This window comes from Hermetia illucens, chromosome 5 (assembly GCF_905115235.1).
Source record: "Hermetia illucens chromosome 5, iHerIll2.2.curated.20191125, whole genome shotgun sequence".
Classification (NCBI taxonomy): domain Eukaryota; kingdom Metazoa; phylum Arthropoda; class Insecta; order Diptera; family Stratiomyidae; genus Hermetia; species Hermetia illucens.
The window spans coordinates 42,008,957-42,030,082 of NC_051853.1; the positions used below are offsets into that span (position 1 = coordinate 42,008,957).

The window sequence follows — 21,126 nt, forward strand, 5'->3', positions numbered from 1 at the left end:
CACTGCTGGGAAAGTGCTCGAAAAGCTCGTCAGAAGTAGACTCGCTGAAGCGATACGCGCTGCCGGAGATTTATCTCCCCGGCAGTTTGGTTTTAGAGCAGGGAGATCGACAATTGATGCTATCATGCAAGTCGTGGACGCCGTTCGACGAGCAAAGGCACATAGCCGCCGAACTCGACGGGTGGTGCTCCTCGTAACATTTGACGCCAGAAACGCCTTTAATTCCGTAAGATGGAAAGACATTCTAGGCACACTAGACAATACTTTCAACGGGCCGAACTATCTCTTACGGATATTGAGGGACTATCTGAGGAACCGCTCCCTGCTCTATGAAACACTAGAGGGTCAAAGGTGGATGGAGGTCACGTCGGGGGTAGTACAGGGATCCGTCCTAGGGCCGGACCTCTGGAACGCTACCTATGATAGTCTACTTAAACTCGACATGCCAGAAGAGTCGCGCCTGGTCGGCTATGCAGATGATGTCGCAGGGCTTGTTGCTGGAGGCACTGTCGAACAGGCGCAAAGCAGACTTGGCATATTGATGCGACGGGTAAGCGGACTACTCATGGTTTCAACCTTGCACTGGAAAAAACCGAAGTAGTAATCCTGACTAAAAAGAGAATTCCGACCCTGCGTTCCATATCGTTCGGCGAGTCGATAATCGAGTCAAAATCAACGGTAAAGTTGAGCTTTTCTGAGCAAATCAAAGCAGCAGCGAACAAGGCTGCAGCTGGAGTTTCGGCGTCAGTAGGCTAATGGCAAATATTGGGGGTTCTACGTTTAGCAGGCGACGTCTCCTGATGAGTTCAACGCAGTCTGTCCTGCTCTACTTCGCAGAGGTATGGGCTGGCGCTCTTAACAAGGAGGTATATCGTAAACGCCTCGCGCAAGTACAGAGACGGGGAGTTGTGCGGGTGGCGTCTGCGTACCACACTATCTCTGAATCGGCCGTGATGGTGATCGCGAGAATGATATCCGTTGCCCTTCTTGCTAAGGAGCGTCAGGCCATATGCAATCGCAAGGGAGATGAGCCAAGGGAGTTGGTTGCTCGTGAAGAACGGCAACGCACTCTAGACGAGTGGCAGCTCTCGTGGCAAAATGAAACTAGAGGCAGGTGCACTGCGCGGCTCATCGGCAACTCAGGTGCGTGAATCGGAAGCATGGTGAGACTGACTATTTTCTTACCCAATTTTTAAGTGGAAATGGAAGTTTTCAGTCTTACCTGCACAAGATTGGAAAGGCGGGTTCTCCGGATTGTGTGTTTTGCAGTGGAGTTGTGGAGGACGCCCACCACATCCTCAAGACTACATCTCGATCAGACCTTTTTAAAATAAAATAATGCGCAACCGATCATGAAAATCCGATCCCGCTTGTGAATGATGCAAAGGCTGAAGAAAAAGAAGAAAAACTGTCAAAGTTATTGACATAAAAAATATAGGAAAATTTTGATATCTGAAGAGTCCAGTTTCCTTTTTCTCGGCTTGATTGTTTTTTTGACGTTGTATGGTCCAATAATTGACAGTTTGTGTGCCGATCAGCATTGGTCGCATACCATCTTTTCGGTTAATACTCTTGGGTACCTCGTAGTTTTCCAGTGGGCAGTCCTCACTAAACTCCTTTACCAGGTCAAGACAGATAATCGAAGGAAGGATATCTAATACTAGAAGAAAGGCTAAATCATTTAGATCATTTACTCTAAAATGTTCCTCAGTTATCATCATCATCAACGGCGCAACAACCGGTATCCGGTCTAGGCCTGCCTTAATAAGGAACTCCAGACATCCCGGTTTTGCGCCGAGGTCCACCAATTCGATATCCCTAAAAGCTGTCTGGCGTCCTGGCCCACGCCATCGCTCCATCTTAGGCAGGGTCTGCCTCGTCTTCTTTTCCTACCATAGATATTGCCCTTATAGACGGGTGGGATCATCTTCATCCATACGGATTAAGTGACCCGCCCACCGTAACCTATTGAGCCGGATTTTATCCACAACCGGACGGTCATGGTATCGCTCATAGATTTCGTCATTGTGTAGGCTACGGAATCGTCCATCCTCATGTAGGGGGCCAAAAATTCTTCGGAGGATTCTTCTCTCGAACGCGGCCAAGAGTTCGCAATTTTTCTTGCTAAGAACCCAAGTTTCCGAGGAATACATGAGGACTGGCAAGATCATAGTCTTGTACAGTAAGAGCTTTGACCCTATGGTGAGACGTTTCGAGCGGAACAGTCTTTGTAAGCTGAAGTAGGCTCTGTTGGCTGACAACAACCGTGCGCGGATTTCATCATCGTAGTTGTTATCGGTTGTGATTTTCGACCCTAGATAGGAGAAATTGTCAACGGTCTCAAAGTTGTATTCCCCTATCCTTATTCTTGTTCGTGCTTGTGTTTGACCAGTGCGGTTTGATGTTGTTGGTTGATTCGTCTTCGGTGCTGACGTTGCCACCATGTATTTTGTCTTGCCTTCATTGATGTGCAGCCCAAGATCTCGCGCCGCCTGCTCGATCTGGATGAAGGCAGTTTGAACGTCTCGGGTGGTTCTTCCCATGATGTCGATATCGTCAGCATAGGCCAGTAGTTGGGTGGACTTGAAGAGGATCGTACCTCTTGCATTCACCTCAGCATCACGGATCACCTTCTCGAGGGCCAGGTTAAAGAGGACGCATGATAGCGCATCCCCTTGTCGTAGACCGTTGTTGATGTCAAATGGTCTTGAGAGTGATCCTGCTGCTTTTATCTGGCCTCGCACATTGGTCAGGGTCAGCCTAGTCAGTCTTATTAATTTCGTCGGGATACCGAATTCCCTCATGGCCGTGTACAGTTTTACCCTGGCTATGCTATCATAGGCGGCTTTAAAGTCGATGAACAGATGGTGCAACTGTTGTCCATATTCCAACAGTTTTTCCATCGCCTGCCGCAGAGAGAAAATCTGATCTGTTGCTGATTTGCCTGGAGTGAAGCCTCTTTGGTATGGGCCAATGATGTTCTGGGCGTATGGGGCTATCCGGCCTAGCAAGATAGTGGAGAATATCTTATAGATGGTACTCAGCAACGTGATACCTCTATAATTGCTGCACTGTGTGATATCTCCCTTTTTATGTATGAGACAGATTATGCCTTGCTGCCAATCGTCAGGCATTGATTCGCTGTCCCATACCTTGAGCACAAGTTGATGAACCACTTGGTGTAACTGGTCGCCTCCATATTTAACCAATTCGGCTGTAATTCCATCGGCTCCTGGCGACTTATGATTTTTTAGCCGATGAATTGCACGGACTGTTTCTCCTAAACTTGGTGGTGGCAGTATTTGTCCGTCGTCTTCAGTTGGCGGGACCTCCAACTCGCCGATGTTCTGGTTGTTCAGTAGCTCATCAAAGTACTCAACCCATCGCTCTAATATGCCCGTTCTGTCGGAAATCAGATTTCCCTCTTTGTCTCGGCAGGATGAGCATCGAGGTGTATAAGGCTTCATCCTGCTGACTTGTTGGTAAAACTTCCGCGCCTGGTGCGGTTGCTCCCTGTACTTTTCTAGTTCACAGACTTGTTGGTTCTCCCAGGCCTCCTTTTTCCGTCTGTGAAGTCGCTTCTCCGCTCGACGGAGTTCGTGATAAGTCTCTGCGCGTGCCCGCGTTCTTTGAGAATGCAACATTACTCGGTATGCGGCATTCTTACGTTCCGTTGCTAGCTTACATTCATCGTCAAACCAGCCGTTCCGACTCCTTTTGCGGCTGGGGCCAAGTATATTTGTGGCCGTATCCATGATAACGTTCTTCAGGTGGTTGTGAAGATCATTAGTTGATGCTTCATCTCCAGGTCCTCTATTTACTGCGGTTATTGCGGCATCCATTTCCCTCTTATAGGTGTCGCGGAGGGTTGTGTTGTGGATGGCTTCAGTGTTCACTCTCACCTGATTGTCAGAGGGGATTCTAGGTGGTATTGTTATTCGAGCTCGGAGCACCATGCCAACGAGATAGTGATCCGAGTCTATATTGGCCCCCCTATATGTTCTGACATTCATCAAGGCTGAGAGGTGGCGGCGTTCGATCAACACGTGGTCAATTTGGTTGAAAGTGGTCCCATCTGGAGAGGCCCACGTATGTTTGTGGACCGCTTTCCGCGCAAACCAGGTACTTCCAACAACCATTTCGTGTGATCCTGCTAATTGAATAGTCCGCAGTCCGTTATCATTTGTTTTTTCGTGTAAGCTATGGGGAGCCTTCCCTACTTGGCTGTTAAAATCCCCAAGTATGATTTTGATATCATATCTGGGACAGGCTTCGAGGGTTCTTTCTACTGCCTCGTAGAAGGTATCCTTCTCCGACTCTGCAGTCTCCTCTGTAGGGGCGTGAACGTTTATGAGGCTTATATTTCTAAACTTGCCTCGCAAGCGCAGAGTGCATAGCCGTTCGCTTATACTTTCAAAGCCGATAACAGCAGGTTTCATTTTTTGGCTGACTAAGAAACCTACTCCGAGCACATGGTTTACTGGATGGCCGCTATAATATATGGTGTAGTGGCTCTTCTCCAGGAAACCGGTCCCTGTCCATCGCATCTCTTGCAACGCTGTTACATCAGCCCTATATTGGGACAGGGCATCGGCTAGCTGCTTATCAGCTTCATCTCTGTACAGGGAGCGCACGTTCCATGAGAAAATGCGCAAATCGTTGTTCCTTTGTCGTTGCCGGGTCCGTCGTTTTAATATCCATCCTATCCGAGGCTCCTGTTGTGGCTTCGTAACGGTTGTTTTCCGTGTAGGGTTGTCAGCCCTACTCAACCCCCAACCTGGAGGACCAGTTGGTACAATTTGTCCCGTTTTTAGGCGCGGGAGACTCGCCTTCATCCTTCTCCGTCTGCAGCTTTTCGTCAAGAAAGAGCTCCCAGCGGTCACCACGTGGAGGTGGAGATAGGGTTTGGTAGCAGAGCTGTTGGTGTTGGTTCAGCAGGCATTTCCCAGGTTTTATGCTCCATCGTGGGTACCAATCCACGTTTCGCCCCGGGACCTATACTACCCTTTGACCTTTTTTATTTTCCTCAGTTATAGGCCTGATTGATTGACTATAGTTGCGATAGGCACACTATAACCGGCAATGGGGCAGGTACAATAGCTCGAAAATTGCCTTCGTTATTCATCGATCTATTTAGTAGAGACGAATAATTCTGGAAATAAGATGTCTTTTTGTCAAAAGTGGTTGATATTTTTTTCTCGAGTTTCTCAAATCGATTTATAATTAATAAACTATTTCAAGTTGATCGAAAATTGCTGCAGTAATTTTGTGCTTCTGTTTGCATCATAAACAGCAACGGTCGCCCACTTACTTAATAGTTCTATAGCCGAGCATATAGTGTGCGATTCCATTGCCAACTACAACTATCTGGCACAACTGGCTTTCCTTACTCGAGACTCATGTTATGCAATTCTCCTTACAACTCCTACTCAAAGTACCCTTTGACTTCCTTGCCACTATACAGACTATGTATAGGTTTGAAAAAGAGTGAATAAGTGCTAACATTTCCATACAATGGCAATTCAAAGGTCTTCAGGATCCACAAAGAAAGTTCCTTTCCTTCAGCTGTCATGTGCGTGTGTACGTGGGAGGACTTACTCAATTTGAGGCAGCTTTCAATTTGTCTTCTTTATAGATAGACAGCAAAGCATGGTGTTCCTCATTGTATGTATGAGTTAAAGGGGGTGGAGGAAGTTTGGCTTTGTTTTTTTTTGCCGTGAAAGGGGGACTAGATAACATTCCTTTCTGATAATTCTCCCTTTACAATGCCTCGAGCCAATCGCAGCTATCTGACGTCATCAAGGTTGTAATCAATATTCCCCTTAAATTTACCCTTGTAATGTTGTAAGCTTTGCTCCTAGTGGGCATGACCATAGACGAATCCCCACCTCTTATTCAAAGGTTACGGAGTCGTCTGTATGGTCTATTGGAAAAATCAATCCACACACTTGAATTGAGTCTGGAGCTTGTGTGAAGATGAAGAGCTCCTTGTGTATGTATGCCACTGTTGAAGGACAATTTTCCATGACTTTTCCAATGGGATTTTTAGTCGCTTTTACACTTCGGATCTTCTAACATCGGGTGGAATCAAATACGCGTTTTCGTCCGTTTGCCCAACACTCTCATTTTGGAAAAGGTCCTTAGAAGTCAGTCACATTTAATTTTCACGTAACTGAAAAATCAACAATCGGGAAAGCCTTTAGCTTCTTTTAATCGATGATGAAATGAATGCGCAGTTGTTGTAAGAAAAGTGTAATAATAGATTGAAAATTATCGTGTTCGATTCGAATGAAAATTTCATACTGCATTTTGGAAGCCGAATTTATGACACGCAATTCGGATTGGAGGTCGACGTAACGAGTGTACTGAACTTGCATAGGCATCGGTATCCATTGTGGCAGGCTGCGTGTTGAAGTCCTTTTCCTGAAAGGTATTAGATAAAGATACAAGTTTCTGAATGCATTTGTTTGATTCGTTCAATTTCTGTCCAGGTGATTATACAATTCTTGTTCTGAGAGCACATGTGCGGGCTAAGATTTAAAACGCGAAACAGTCCGTCTCAAAAGACGTCGCTTCGTTGGGGCGATAGCTGTTACGGGTCAGTTGTTTAAGCAACTCAACAACATGATTATGTTATCTTCAACACTGTATCAGTAATAATACATATCATTCCAAACATATCTAACGAATTATATTTAACGGTTGAAGAGAAGTGCTAAGACCCCTTCAGAAATATCCACCAGAAAATCTATTTTTCATAATTAGTGAAAGAGAAATTTTAATAAATAAAAAAGTTTCTAAAATCCAGGATCGGAAAAGTTTATTTTTAGTCCTAATGTAAACTGCTGTGTATAATAAAGTGCATCTGTATTAAAGCAAAATATTTTCAAACCTAGTTCAAAGCTTTATATAAAAAGTGAAAGTAAAAATGAATTGCAACATTAAAGATAAAATATCTGTGATGTGTCTTACAATTAAGTAATTAGAAGTGTGCGCGCGGAAGGAAGTGAGGAGTCCAGTTTGCTATAACTAAACAAAAAATTGAATCAACCAAGAAACACCATTTCCGTTGAATTTTTCATATTCCTATCACTCCAGAGTTTCCACTCAGTTTTGGGAGTCCTTCACGGAGATTAGACAACCCAAAAAGTCTCAACAATCTCTATATTCGGCAAGTACAACAAATACATAATAAAAGACAACATTTACCTTGTATAGGTCGTTAGATCCCCCCTCAGTTTGAAGATGGGCTTTCACCCCCTTTCCCAGTTGCCAGAGCGAGCTTTTCACCACTCACTATCGCGATTTTCCAACTATCGTTTTCCGTCTTACATAATCACATAAACACACCACGATAACTACATAACAAAACAGTTTCATTGAGTAGAGTGAAAATTTTCACAATAGAGGGAAAACTGCGTTGAGGGTACGCCAGGGTTGCGTTTTTCCATAAATGTCGATGGATTAGCTTACGAGTGGTGGTAGTAATGGGGATTATGCTGTTTTGTTTACAATGTAGAATTATTATCAGATGATGAGCCACCCCCGGCTGCCGCTTGTTGTGGGTGTTGGGTGTAAATAGTTGGGGTTACTATGTAAACATCCCGAGTTGCGTCAATGAAATGAGAAGATTGTTTGACGAGTTGAGATTTCTTTTGATATCCCATGGGTTTGAAAATTAATTTAATTGCAGATTGTTTCCAAGTTTTGGTTGTTACGTCAATTATCCGTCAATCCCATTCTGTATTCTGGATAGCTTTTATGTCAGTTTGCTTTCGGTTATTAGAATAAGTTGCATTATACTTTTGCCAATTATGTTTTCCACCTTGTACTAAGTCTTCTAAAGATAAATTTTGGCCATTACAGATAACCAAAAAAACTCGATAAAACGATTTCAGAGGCTTTTGTTTTTTATCGATGTTTTTCAGATCCCTTTGGGTCTTAACCCTCGGTAATTCTATCCTTGAGCTGTTTTCTGAGCTTCGCTATTGATTTTTGTGCTTCAGATTTCATATCCATCTATTGGGCCTGACCAGTCACTACAGTATATTTTGATGAGTTCGGAGACGTCAGGTCAAACCAAGGGAAAATAAATTAAAAATAAACCCCCGATATTTACCTGGTTTAGTTCAACTTATCTGTCAACAATGAACCATAAAATACATGTTATTAATGACCTTTATTATTAATAGTTACTAAACTTAGACAAACTTAGGCACTACCTAGGGCAAACTATGGTCTTCATCAAGTTATTGCTAACGGGTTATTTGAAGTATATCTTTCGGGGAAAGGTTGGTAAACCCCCTGGGTATTCTTCTATGTGTAATTGGACTTGTCTTTTTGAGCGCGGGAGCAGGTATCATATGGAAGGTGTTGAGAATTATTATACAAGGAGGAGTGTTAGTGGCTTGTGGTCTTTAAATTGGGTTTAGGAGGAATTACCATTACACAAAAAATTAGTACACCTTGCAGAAGTCGGTTTTCGTTTGGCATGGACAGTAGAATTTAAGGGAGGAAATGAGTATGGAGAAGGTTTACCTTAACAAATTCTATCTGCGTCAATTTGGCGATTAGGGCGATTCGAATAGAACTGGCTATTCATCAGTAAATTCATTGCGTGTTCGGCTAGGACTATGCCGCTACGTGCCGTACTGCAGGAATGATAAAGGAGTTAGATAATGATAAACATATTTAGATTCGTTTTGGTTTTTGAAGATGCGGGAAGCCATACGTAGGATATTTTACTCAATGAAGAGGAATTTTGTTAAGTAATGAAATTAAAGGAGATTTTTCCCTTTTCTCCTTCAGTGCTTTTGATTTGGCAAACAAATACTATATTTCGTAAATCAGTTGTTTCTTACTTAATGGGAGATACACACCCAGATGGTCGATTGAAATTTATTTTTTTGCATTTTCTTGAAGTTTGAGGTCTCCAGAATATCTGGTGAAAACGGAAAGGTAATATTTCTATAAATAAGCCAGTTACAGCCGAGAAAGTGCAACGTGTTTTACGAAAGCTGTTTCTTCATTCCCAAATTTCCAAACGTATTTTTTTAAAAACACAAACTGCCTTCATCCAAATTGAGCAGGCGGCGCGAGATCATGAGCTGCACATCAATGAAGGGAAAACAAAATACAGGGTGCGGCAGCATAACTTCCTTTTTTCAAAACTCAATAAAAACTATTATATGCATCGGAAAATATTTATTTATTTTTTATAATGTAGGTACATGTCTAAAGTTTTTATTTACATTGTTTTGAAGATCAAATCTGTTAGGTGACGTCCCCCATTCTCCACACATTGCGTAAACCTATTTCTGGCGTTTGTCATCACTCTTGTTAGCATAGCAGGTGTTATGTTGGCAATTTCTTCTTGGATGTTGGTCTTCAAGTCTTGTAGGGTTCTTGGACGGTTCACATAAACAGGGGATTTCAAAAAACCCCATGGAAAAAAATCACAAGGGGACAGATCGGGAGAACGTGCCGGCCATTCCAAATCGCCTCTAATTGAGATAAGGCGCTCTAGAAGGTGTTCCCTCAAAACAGCCATCGATGCTCTTGAAGTGTGCGCTGTTGCACCGTCTTGTTGGAACCAATTGCCCCCAAATCCAAATTTTCTAGAAGTGGGAAAAAATAATTCTGTAGCATGTTTACATACCGGTCTGAATTCACTGTCACTGTAACCTCATTTTCCTCAAAAAACCAGGGACCAATAATTCCAGCTGAGGAAATTGCACACCACACTGTGACTTTGGGTGAATGCAAAGGCTTTTGATACAATTCTCGAGGGTTGGTGTCAGTCCAGTAGCGCATGTTTTGTTTGTTAACCGACACACACAAATGAAAATGGGCTTCATCGCTAAAAAAAACAATAGCACCCTCGGGAACGACATCAAGAAGAAGCTGACACGCGTTCATCCGAGAATTGAGGTCACGTTCTGAAAGTTCCTGCACTATCGCCATCTTATAGGGATGAAAATGAAGATCATCACGAAGAATTCTTCTCACAGAACGATCGGATAGTCCAAGGGCAGATGCGTGTTTGCGCATAGAACGCCGTGGCGATCGCAACATCGACGCTCTCACTGCTTCAATGCTCTCAGGTGATCTAACGGGCCGAGGGACTCCAGTTCTTCCTTTTGTCGCACTTGCAGTTTGTCTGAATGTAGTGACCCATGTAACAATTGATTTGCCGTCTGGGATGGGAGCCAACGGGGCTAAATTAAAGCGACTCCTAAATGCACGCTGTGTTGCAATAACCGAACATCCGCTTGAAAAGTAAACCTCAACGGCAAAGTCACGCTCCTCACTATTCCAACGCATGATGGCGACTGAACCATATCGGGACAAAACTTTACTGTATCCCCTCTTGAACGAGACCACTAGCGCTCCGCTATGACATCAACTAACTGAGTGGCGCGCATTTTAGAAAAGGAAGTTATGCTGCCGCACCCTGTATATTCCTCGGAGACTTGGGTCCTTAGCAAGAAAAATTGCCAGCTCTTGGCCGCGTTCGAGAAAAGAATTCTCCGAAGAATTTTTGGCCCCATACATGAGGATGGACGATTCCGTAGCCTACATAATGACGAAATCTATGACCGTCCGGTTGTGGATAAAATCCGGCTCAATAGGTTACGGTGGGCGAGTCACTTAATCCGTGTAGATGAGGATAATCCAGCCCGGAAAGTCGATGATAGCAATATCTACGGTAGAAAAAAAAGATGAGGCAGACCCTGCCTAAGATGGAGCAATGGCGTGGGTCAGGACGCCAGACAGCCTTCAGGGATATCGAATTGGTGGATCTCGGCGCAAAACCGGGATGTTTGGAGTTCTTCCTTTTGTCGCATTTGCAGTTTGTCTGAATGTAGTGTAAGTAACAATTGATTTGCGGTCTGGGACGGGAGCCAACAAGGCTAAATTAAAGCGATTCCGAAATGCACGCTGTGTTGCAATAACCGAACATCCGCTTGAAAAGTAAACCTGGTCAAACGGGAAAAATTAAGATAGGAGGCTACAACTTTGAGAGTGTTGATAATTTCTCCTATCTAGGGTGGAAAATCACAACCGATAACAGCTACGACAGACAGCTTTTAGGGACATCGAACTGGTGGACCTCGGCGCAAAACCGAGATGTCTGGAGTTCTTTATTAAGGCAAGCCTAGACCGAATACCGGTTGTTGCGCCGTTGATGATGATGATGATTTTCTTCAAAACCACGTTTTTCTAATCGGCACCCAAAATCCATCCCAAAACCAATGAGTCGATCGAAGGTTTTTCTTGTGGTTATTCTATTTATTATCTAATATTTGTCATAGAATTTTTGTTTCCGTTATTTAGTTCTTGTTTTATAGGCGAAGTAATAACTAATATCTATAATTAAATGTCAGTCATTTTATCATAAATCGATATTCTCAAAATCGGCTATGACAAGTACTAGATTATAGTATCTAATTTAATAATCCTTTTGGTTTTTTCTTTTCCGATCATTTTTGAAGAAAAGTCAGTGGGTACCGTGTGTGCCCATTTCTCTACTTCTTCTTTTTCTTCAGCCCAAAAGGATATTGTATATATCCTTCTTCTTGGAGTACAGTAAAAAACAAAAAAAAAATGTGTATATATGCCTATTTCTTTCTGTGCTTCACCAATTATACAATATCCTTGCACATTTGTGATATTTTTAAATAAACACAAAATTATACATATTTTTGAAGGCATATACTTTTAGATAATTAAAATTCCAATCCGAAATTCCAAATAATTTTTTTTTGAAAAATCACAAAGATGGCCCTTCTTTCCTGCTCTTAGGTGTAAATCTCCCCTTAAGTGCTTTAAAGAAAAACACTATTTCGGAAATCACTGATTCCTGAAATACGGTATTTGTTTGATAAATTACTTTGTAGCCAAAAAAGAATAAAAATCTTCTTTAATTTTATCACTTGAAATAGTGACTAGTGATCACTTCAAATCATCAAACATGTGGAGTCTTCCTCTTTTTGCAAAGAAATCCATTAGACTAGAAGATGAAATAGAGAATGTTGAGTTGTCTGGTAAACTCATTGTAGCACAGCCTAATTTTTGGAGGAGTTGGGATATTGGGATATAAGTAAACTGAAAATAATAAATATTGGCCCTTTCCGAGTGTCACGATCGAGGGAGAAGATCCACAGCGGATCGCATCCTCAATTGGTGCTTCTCCTGCTTCAGGTATTCATGAGGCATGGTCTTTGAGATACTCGCTCTCCCTTGGTATGCCTGTGACAGACAGACAGATATCGACCCCTTCAATAGTGTACCTGTACATGTGAAGGCTGCGATAGCTTGTTAGACTGAGAATCTCATCCTCAGTCAGATTCTCCCTGCCTTTTCTTAAAATCTCGAGCCATTTGAGCAAGCAGATGTTATTAACATAGTTCAGGCGTTTGAAGCCCTTCAGTTACTTTGGACAACGCCGGTAGTCTCTAATAATAAGAAGAAATAATTTGGTGGTTTCGCGCCTTCAAATGTCGCAAGCCTTTCAAAATCAATGAAGAACAGATGAAGTGGAGATGTAAACTCGACGCACTGTTACAAAGTAATCCCGAAAGATATTAATCTTTTGAGTGCAGGAGGATCTAGAGCGGTAACTTGCCTGCTCTCGACTTCCAATCTCTTACGTTCATCGATTTTCTTCCACGATTCTGCAGTCAACTAGGTATTGGAAAGTTTCCTTCCGTGTGTGGCTGGCAACCTACGAAGTATGCAAGAAACGAACTTTTTAAAGGCGGCGCAATTTTCAGGTCCAGGTTCATGGGGGCCGTATTTTCCTATCAGATGTCCGAACACGTTATGGTGGCATTCAGATCACCCACCACGATTGCGAGACGGAAGAATTCTCAGAAAGGCCTGGGGGGAGCTGAAGCCTCCTTCCGCTCGTGGAAGTTGCTCGTACATAGGGTGACAGTTTGTTTACGAATGGATCTATCTAAATTAATGAATTCTTTCACTAAGTTTAAAGTTGGTTGCAAGGAATACTTAGTTCTAAATAATCTTCATTGGAGGGTGGCTTTCTTGTGTTTACGATGAGGTTTAGGAGATAAAACCGACCGGTCCAAAATTGCTTCCGTATATTGACGCACTGATTACTCAATGGTATCGTTAGATATATTTTTGGTGGGGACAAGAACTATTTATATGTGTATACTTTTCATGGACCGAAGTTCATTTTGGGTAATTTTATTCTCAAGTTATGCTGTTCAGAGGAGCAGTATATCTTTCTACAACACTGTAGGCTGTAGGAGTTAATTTGACAGCTCATCTCATGTATATGTAAGTGTTTTTTTTGAAGGTTTTTATTTATCATATTCGACACAACAATAGTTGGTAAAGACCCTAGACAAGGTATTTTTCATTAGTACTGCTGTAAAAGATGGTAATACCAAGTCTCTGGAGGCAAATGAAAAACGGCTAAGGGTAGTAACCTGACGGAAAAGCCTGTTAAAGATGAGGACATTATGATTGCTTCAAGACTTGCAGTTGCAATTCCTTAAAAGAGACATCCGGTTCCGAACCCGAAAGTCGAGCGTTTTATTCCGGATGGATTGCAAAAAACATAAACAAGATATTGAGATGCGATTCTTTCATTATGTTCGTACATCTTTCTTCTTGAAATTTAAATTATCCGAATAATAAAAAAAAATACTTTGAAAATTCTGGTCTTGAAGTGGCTTTAATTGCACCAAGGTAAAAAAACCATATCCGACTATTTGGCAGGTTTTCTCAGATTGGGATGGGCGGGGAAACTGAGAAAAAAATGATATTTCTTTAATTGTTATATCCTTCGCTATGCGCGGATATGAGCTTTTTGAAAAAAGTTGAAAATTCTCAAAATTGTGGATGTTAGAAGTCATTTTTTAAGGTTTTGTGAAAAAAAAGTCATGTCGGGTGTCAAATGAAATGTCCCGGTTAGTACTTTCCGTCGCCAGTCTTAGTTCTGACATTTCTTGAAAAGGTGAGGAGTGCGGGGGGTTGAAATTGATCATTTCTTGAACGGATCCATTAGCAGAAACTACCCAATCGAAAAACTGAAAAAAATCAAGAAGCTGTCGCTATATGGTGCCTAGGCTACGAAATACCTTCCATCCTAATATATAACGCTTGACGTCAGAAACGCCTTTAATTCCGTAAGATGGAAAGACATTCTAGGTACACTAGACAATACTTTCCACGTGCCGAACTATCTCTTACGGATATTGAGGGACTATCTGAGAACCGCTTCCTGCTCTGTGAAACACTGGAGGGTCAGAGGAGGATGGAGGTCACTTCGGGGGAAGCACAGGGATCCATCCTAGAGCCGGACCTCTGGAACGCTACCTATGATAGTTTACTTAAACTCAACATGCCAGAAGAGTCGCGTCTGGTCGGCTATGCAGATGATATCGCGGTGCTTGTTGTTGGACGTGCTGTCGAACAGGTGCAAAGCAGGCTCGGGATATTGATGCGATGGGTAAGGGGATGGATGACTACTCATGGTTTAAACCTTGCACTGGAAAAAACCGAAGTAGTAATCCTGACTAAAAAGAGAATTCCGATCCTGCGTCCCATATCGTTCGGCGAGTCGAAAATCGAGTCAAAACCAGCGGTAAAGTACCTTGGGCTGACTCTTGATTCAAAGATCAGCTTTTTTTGAGCAAATCAAAGCAACAGCAAACATTGGGAGTTCTACGTATAGCAGGCGATGTCTCCTGATGAATTCAACGCAGTCTGTCCTGTTATACGGCCCAGAGGTATGGGCTAACGCGCTTTTGGCATGGAGGTATATCGAAAACATCTCACGCAAGTACAGGGGCGGGAGCTATGCGGGTGACGTCTGCGTACCACACTGCCTCTGAAGCGGTCGCGATGGTGATCATGGGAGTGATCCCTTGCCCTTCTTGCTAAGGATCGTCAAGCCATATACAAGCGCAAACGAGATGAGCCAAGGAAGGTGGTTGCTCGTGAAGAATGACAACGCACACTAGACAGCTCTCTTGGCAAAATGATACTACAGGCAGGCGGACGGCGCGCCTCATCGGCAGCTTAGGTGTGTGGCTGGATCGGATGCACTATTTCCTTACCCAATTTTTAAGTGGACATGCAGGCTTTCAGTATTATCTGCACAAGATTGGAAAGGCGCGATTTTCGGATTGTGTGTTAAGCAATGGAGTTGTGGACGGCGCCCATCACATTTTTTTTCTCGTGGAAGGCAAACAGGGGATCTTTGTCTAGATAACATTGTCGAAGAGGTGCTGAGGAGTGCTGATAGGTGGAGCCGTGTTGCCCATTACATTCGGGTCCTTCTCGTTACTAAGAAGATAGAGCTCGACCGGTAGAGGAGCCGGATAGCAGGAGGTTCCTTGAATCGACAGTTCCCTTCCTCCTATCCCCTTCCGTTGGTGAAAGGAATTCCTTGATTTGAAGGTTCCGCAAGGCGGGAGAGTCCGGGGACTAGTCCGGTTCCCGGCAAGCTCTCTCACGATGGGAAGGTGTTTAGTTGGTAGTCCAACGATGTACCGAACCGGGAGTTCAACACTATGTGCGTAAATGCATGCACCTACCCTAGTCCAAAGAAAATACCAATATCTGTTCAAATAAAAATAATAGTGTATTACTATAATTTTTAGCAATTGGCTGCAACTGTTGTTGATAATTAACGGAAGGAGAAGCGAAGTAAGCCGTTGAAACGAAAGTCCCTTAACTTTCGATCGTCGCGACCAGAATCGAGACTGTCGATGATGAAATTTGATAATTCGAAAGGGGGGCAGGGATCAGAAGAGAAATGGGAGAGGAATGAGGTGATAAAATATCGAATTTACGGTAGGGGCATGGGAAAGCTGAGTAGATAAGTGAAATTATGGGAAAGTGAAAAACAATCGTCAAATTTTTTGTTGGTATCGGGCTGAGAAATGGAAAAGTGAGAAGCTCAGACATGAGACCAGAAGGGGTTAAATTCCCGTCTATCAAGAGTGACTTTAATATTTGATGGGTGTTCGGAATAAGCGTTCTTGATTAAGGCTTTTGTAGCAAACGTAGGGCTTTAAAGTTGACTAGATAAACAGTTTTTCTAAGAAGCTTTAAACGCTGCGTTCCATTCAGCCAAGGAAAGAAACTTATTTAGGGCCTGTGTAAGTTGAATTTAGAAACATTTGGTATCAGTTATATGATGGATCGATGGCTTTAACGTGAGTACTTGCCGTGTAGACATAATCCCACGGTCTTCTTCGGACAGGGATTGATTTTGGGACCACAATCAGAGCCCCGCCATGCAAGCACAGCGGTCCTGATTTATACTAAGTGCAGGCTCAGCATTCATACCAGTGGATGCGAGACCTATCTAACACCTCTGTCGCAACTAAGGAGTACGGCACCCGAGTTGTACAGTGCAACTCCACGCTTGAGGTCCGAGGAGCTCTGCCCGCCATGTAGGCATAACCACAACCACCATGAAACTCTCACAAGGGGGCCAACCGCAAATAACCGGGCCGAGAACACATCCTCCTGCTCTTAGAGGGCCATTCCGGTTCCCATGGTACCAGATATCCTCCGGTGAAGCTTCGCGGCAGAGCCACTTCAGATGAGTCCCTTGCAGACTCGGGTCTGATCGCCCTCCTCATGTACGTGGGGACGAAGAGGGGTATGATGATCAATTTTAAGATAAGCCGAGTTTTTGGAAAAAAATAGGTGGAGGAGACGGTTATTATGATTGTGACGGACGTTTAATATAAGGCGGAGAATGAAATACCGATCGAGAAGCGCTGAGTTAAAAATACTTCTGTGAAGTCCCGCTTCAGTGAAGCAGATGAAAGCCTTTTGTCTATACAAAGTGCAGATACGATTGGACCAATTCGGATGACGGGTAGCCTTGCATATGAGCCCTCCAAACGTATTTCATATTCTCTTAGCTACTTGGAAGTGGGCTTCAATTAAATGTTAAGAGCTGATAAACTATTTGCACGATTTTCAAGCAAAGGTTGGACGAATATAGAACCACCATACGTACATTAAAAAAGTAGAGTCCAAAGAAAATTACCTAGAATAGCGCTACTTAAAAGGTTGGGGACCCGGTACACTTGGACAGCAGATCACTTGTAAAAGAGTTTCAGTTTGAACTGAGGAAAATGGGGGAAAAGTATTCTGGAGATAAGGGATTAACTTGGTATAAAGTGCTATTAAAGAAGAAAAAGCGCTATTTCGTGTGAGCGGCATTAGACGATTATTCTGACATCAGTCAGACTGATGGTGTAAACGCAATGACGCGATGAGCCAGAGTGACGAAAATTATCTGAATTTTTCTGGTATGGTGTGGTTGACTGATGGTGGATTGAGACCTATGGCAAATTGTGTAACGCTGCACAATGAGTGGATATGTGAATCAAAATGAAGAGTTCGTCAACAAGATAAGGGGTTCAATGGCTTGACGTCACCTCCTTCCGATTGTTTTCGAATCGTTATTCGTGCAGTTCCTCTGGAGCTCTCCATACTAAGTAAATCGTGTTGAGAGAGGGTATTCAACCATACAGACTGGCATTGAAATAATAGTGAAGTATTTTCCACTTCATTTCGCTGCGTCACAGTTATCGAAATGACAACAACAGGTCTTGAAGTGTATTAGAGTACTGAGTCCCAAGACCCTAACGGCAGACTAGGTATTCCCTTATGATCTGCGACACTATCGAATCTAAAGTATACCAATTTGCCTTCACACCATGGCATGCATTTATCCAGAGACATTCTTATTCAATAAAACACCATAAAAAGGACACTCTTGCTGACATACCAGTGATATTCTCTGGTGAATAGTTCCAGATGGCTGCCCTCCGTAAAAGAAAATCAAGAAATGAATTTTTGATCTCCAATCTCCCGGTCGCTACCCTAGTGGAACAACTGATGCATTCACAAGTTAAAATGCCAATTTAGCAACCAATCCTTCCCTTGCTTCTCTATGTCCATGGTGGATGTTTTTCTCGGATTTCTATTGGATTTTATCTTACTCCTTGCAGTTTTTTAAGTTTAATTATTTGAAAGCACTTTTAGTTTGAATAATTCGCCAAAGTGAATATTGCATTACAAAATTTAAGACGCCAAACGGAAAACTACTGATTGAATGCTTTTAGATAAATGACAATAAGATCATTATGATACTATTTTGCCAGGTAAAGAATGAATAGATAATTTGTATAATACAAACTCCTATTAGTTCATTGAAAATTCCTTGAATTAAACTCCTTAGATTGAAGGCTTCGTGCCGAACACTCTATGTCCGTTTATTTTTTCGAAGCGCTCCAAATGTATCCCACTTCTTTACAAACGCTGGCTAGGTGCTACTATCATTTTAAAACTCCATTTTGTCACGACTGTTTTGCATTAGGATGTAAGGTAGTTCTGTGAAAACCTTGCATTCATCACTCACTGTCAAGGATTTAATTGTGGTGTCCTAGTTGTCTTTTTTTCAAGTTGGTTTTGGAAAAAATATATGTGGCGAGCTTTGTAGTTTGGTTATATTCATACCAATGAAATAGCAAAAAAATGTAAAAGTGTCTTTTCGTTCGCTCCTTTTTTTAGGACGATAGTAAAATGGAAAGATATTGAGGCGATCCTTTTCCTTTTTTATCATGTCCTGCTCATTTAATGTTCATCATTGTTGCGTGAAAAACTGGTAATAAATTATGGTTTCAGAAGGATCGGAATAATAGTCGTCGATATGCAAAAGTTACTGGCTATCTACAACTTTATATAGTGGTAATCAATGAGAAGAATGCGCAAAATCTCGATGGGAATTTACTCAAATGAACGAACTGGTCCAAATGAGATGCTATTCCCGATCGTTGATAACATTTACTATATGGACTGCTGAAATGGTAATCCTTCAAGCAAACTTCCTCATTCCTACTTATCTGATTTGGATTTTAACTTTCAAGAACGAAAAATAAAGGATCAATCGCAAAAAACAACAGGTTGCGAAAAGACAGAAAAATTCTATTCCGCTCCAATAACAAAAACCTTTTATCACGCCAAACAACCTGATGTACTTTATTCCAAGAAAAACAAGCTGAATTATACATATCATGATTTGATGAACAGTTCCTTACTTTCGTTTCTTATTATCAGATTTATAATAACAAAGGTCAGTTAATATTCATCTTAATAATTTGCAACTCCACATTGAAAGCTGAAACTGGAAAATAATGATGTAAGCGTTTAACAAAAATTCATTTTTCATCCGGGGGCGTAATTAAAATTTCAGTGAGAAGCGTTGAAGCTTAATGAGGTCAGATCCTTTTTAGATCCTGTTTTCTTCTTTATTCAATTTCAGTGAAATCATGGCACTTTGAAGCAAAGGAAAAGGATGTTTTGAGATAAACTTCTTGTGCACTAATTTCTGGTATGCAGAATGGGAAGGTTGCGTAGTAATAGTTTATTATGTTCCTATTATGGAATGGTATTGTTTAGGTAATCTGGTAATTGGTTCAGTGGGCTAATTTACTAAATCGTTTATGATTGCATTTACAGTTTCGTCGTCTATATTGGTTTACAGTTTTTTCTGAGATATTCATCTTTAGTCCTGTGGTTAAAATTGAATGAACGAAATACTTCAAGAAACAAATTATCGGTGAAAATATCTATGTATATTGGCTACAATGTGTCGCCCAAATGTACCGCAGAGTCGTCCGCCCTGTTGCCCTCTATGGCTCTGAGTGCGGGCCGTATATTAAAGGCAATGAATGCCGCCCCGCGATTATGGAGATGCGTTACATAAGCGGCGCAAAATGCTAAGATCACGTCTAAAATGACGACATATCCGGGGTCAATGTAAGGTTGGATCTATTATGGAAAAATTAGAATAGAAGAAGAAGAATAAGAAGTGTACTTGCATGTCATTAAGGTAGGTTCATGCTTATGCTCTTCTAATCTCATTAAGCTTTTCTGAGAAATTTATTTTTTCAAGTGTATCTTGCGCTATAGAATGAAGATGAAGACCAGAAATATTCACATTGCCCTTTGTTAGTGGGAGACATCAACTCTTTTCATAAGTTTATTCGAAAATATTCGGCTTGTATTGTGGTATTTGAAGTTTGAAGTTACACTACCACGCAATGGTGCATTTAAGATAGGAGGTATTTGAGGGCTCAGTTGCATTTTTGATAGTTTTAGGCCATCATTGGTGACATTTTTGAATATTCTACGGAGCAGTTTGAGTTTGGTGTAAGTGATGTTTCCACAATCCATCTAACTATTTTGACTCTTCCACTTTTCAATACATTTTTATGTACTTTTCGATCCATTCGCCTGTTTGGCTATTACTTATCATTATTTTAACTATATTCTTAGATTCAACAGCGTAAAAATAATTATACTTACAAAAATTAGAAAGCTTAGTGGCGATTGTAATTGAGTAAAACACTGATAAGAAGAGGAGAGGACCATTTGCTCATTATTTGAGAGATTTCAAACATGGGATATCATTGGTTTTTTGGTATTTGGACAACGGCTAGGGCCCGGAATAGCTACACTTCTTACGTATCTCCTAAAATGTGATCTGAAGATTGAGAAGAATTTACTGATTGAATATCAGAGGTAAGACTGCAACTATGAGCAGTCTAGATCTCCCATATCAATCAGTCAATTCTTCTCCAGCCTCAGGTCAGGAGATATATAAGTAACCAATAGTCATTTCTCTGAAACTAAGAATTGTAGCTATTCCAGGTCTTAGCTTTAGTCCAAATGCCAAAAAACGATCACATCCGATGTTTGCAATCTAGGTATAATACATTATTTGGCAAAATGCCCTTCTTCTCTTCCTATCAGTGTTTCTCTCAAGTACAGTCACCACTGAGTCAAATCAGGGTAATAATCTCGGGCGAGCGCAGTGCTGACAACATTGCCTCCTACAGTATACTGTAGTGCAGCGTTTCGGTCTTGAATGAAGTGCTCTAACACACTTCAAGGCCCTGATCCAATATGGATTGTTGCGCCAACGATTATTATCATATTATTATTATTCCGCTGTTGAATCCTAGAATGAAAATAAAATAAAAAGTCATGAATTGAGTACTAGAAAGTACATGAGAAGAGGAATATGGTATGATGCTCTGGCTGAGAAATGTCAAAATT

At 41.8% G+C, this 21,126-nt stretch overlaps 1 protein-coding gene across 1 annotated transcript in view; it reads left to right on the forward strand.

Moving 5' to 3' along the window:
• The first annotated feature begins 6,056 nt into the window (after positions 1 to 6,056).
• Positions 6,057 to 21,126, forward strand: part of LOC119658422 (high-affinity choline transporter 1) — a 39,060-nt gene continuing 23,990 nt past the window's right edge. The window contains exon 1 of the mRNA XM_038065817.1: positions 6,057 to 7,171. The gene's annotated coding sequence lies outside the window, so the exon portion shown is untranslated. The remainder of the gene's footprint in view (positions 7,172 to 21,126) is intronic.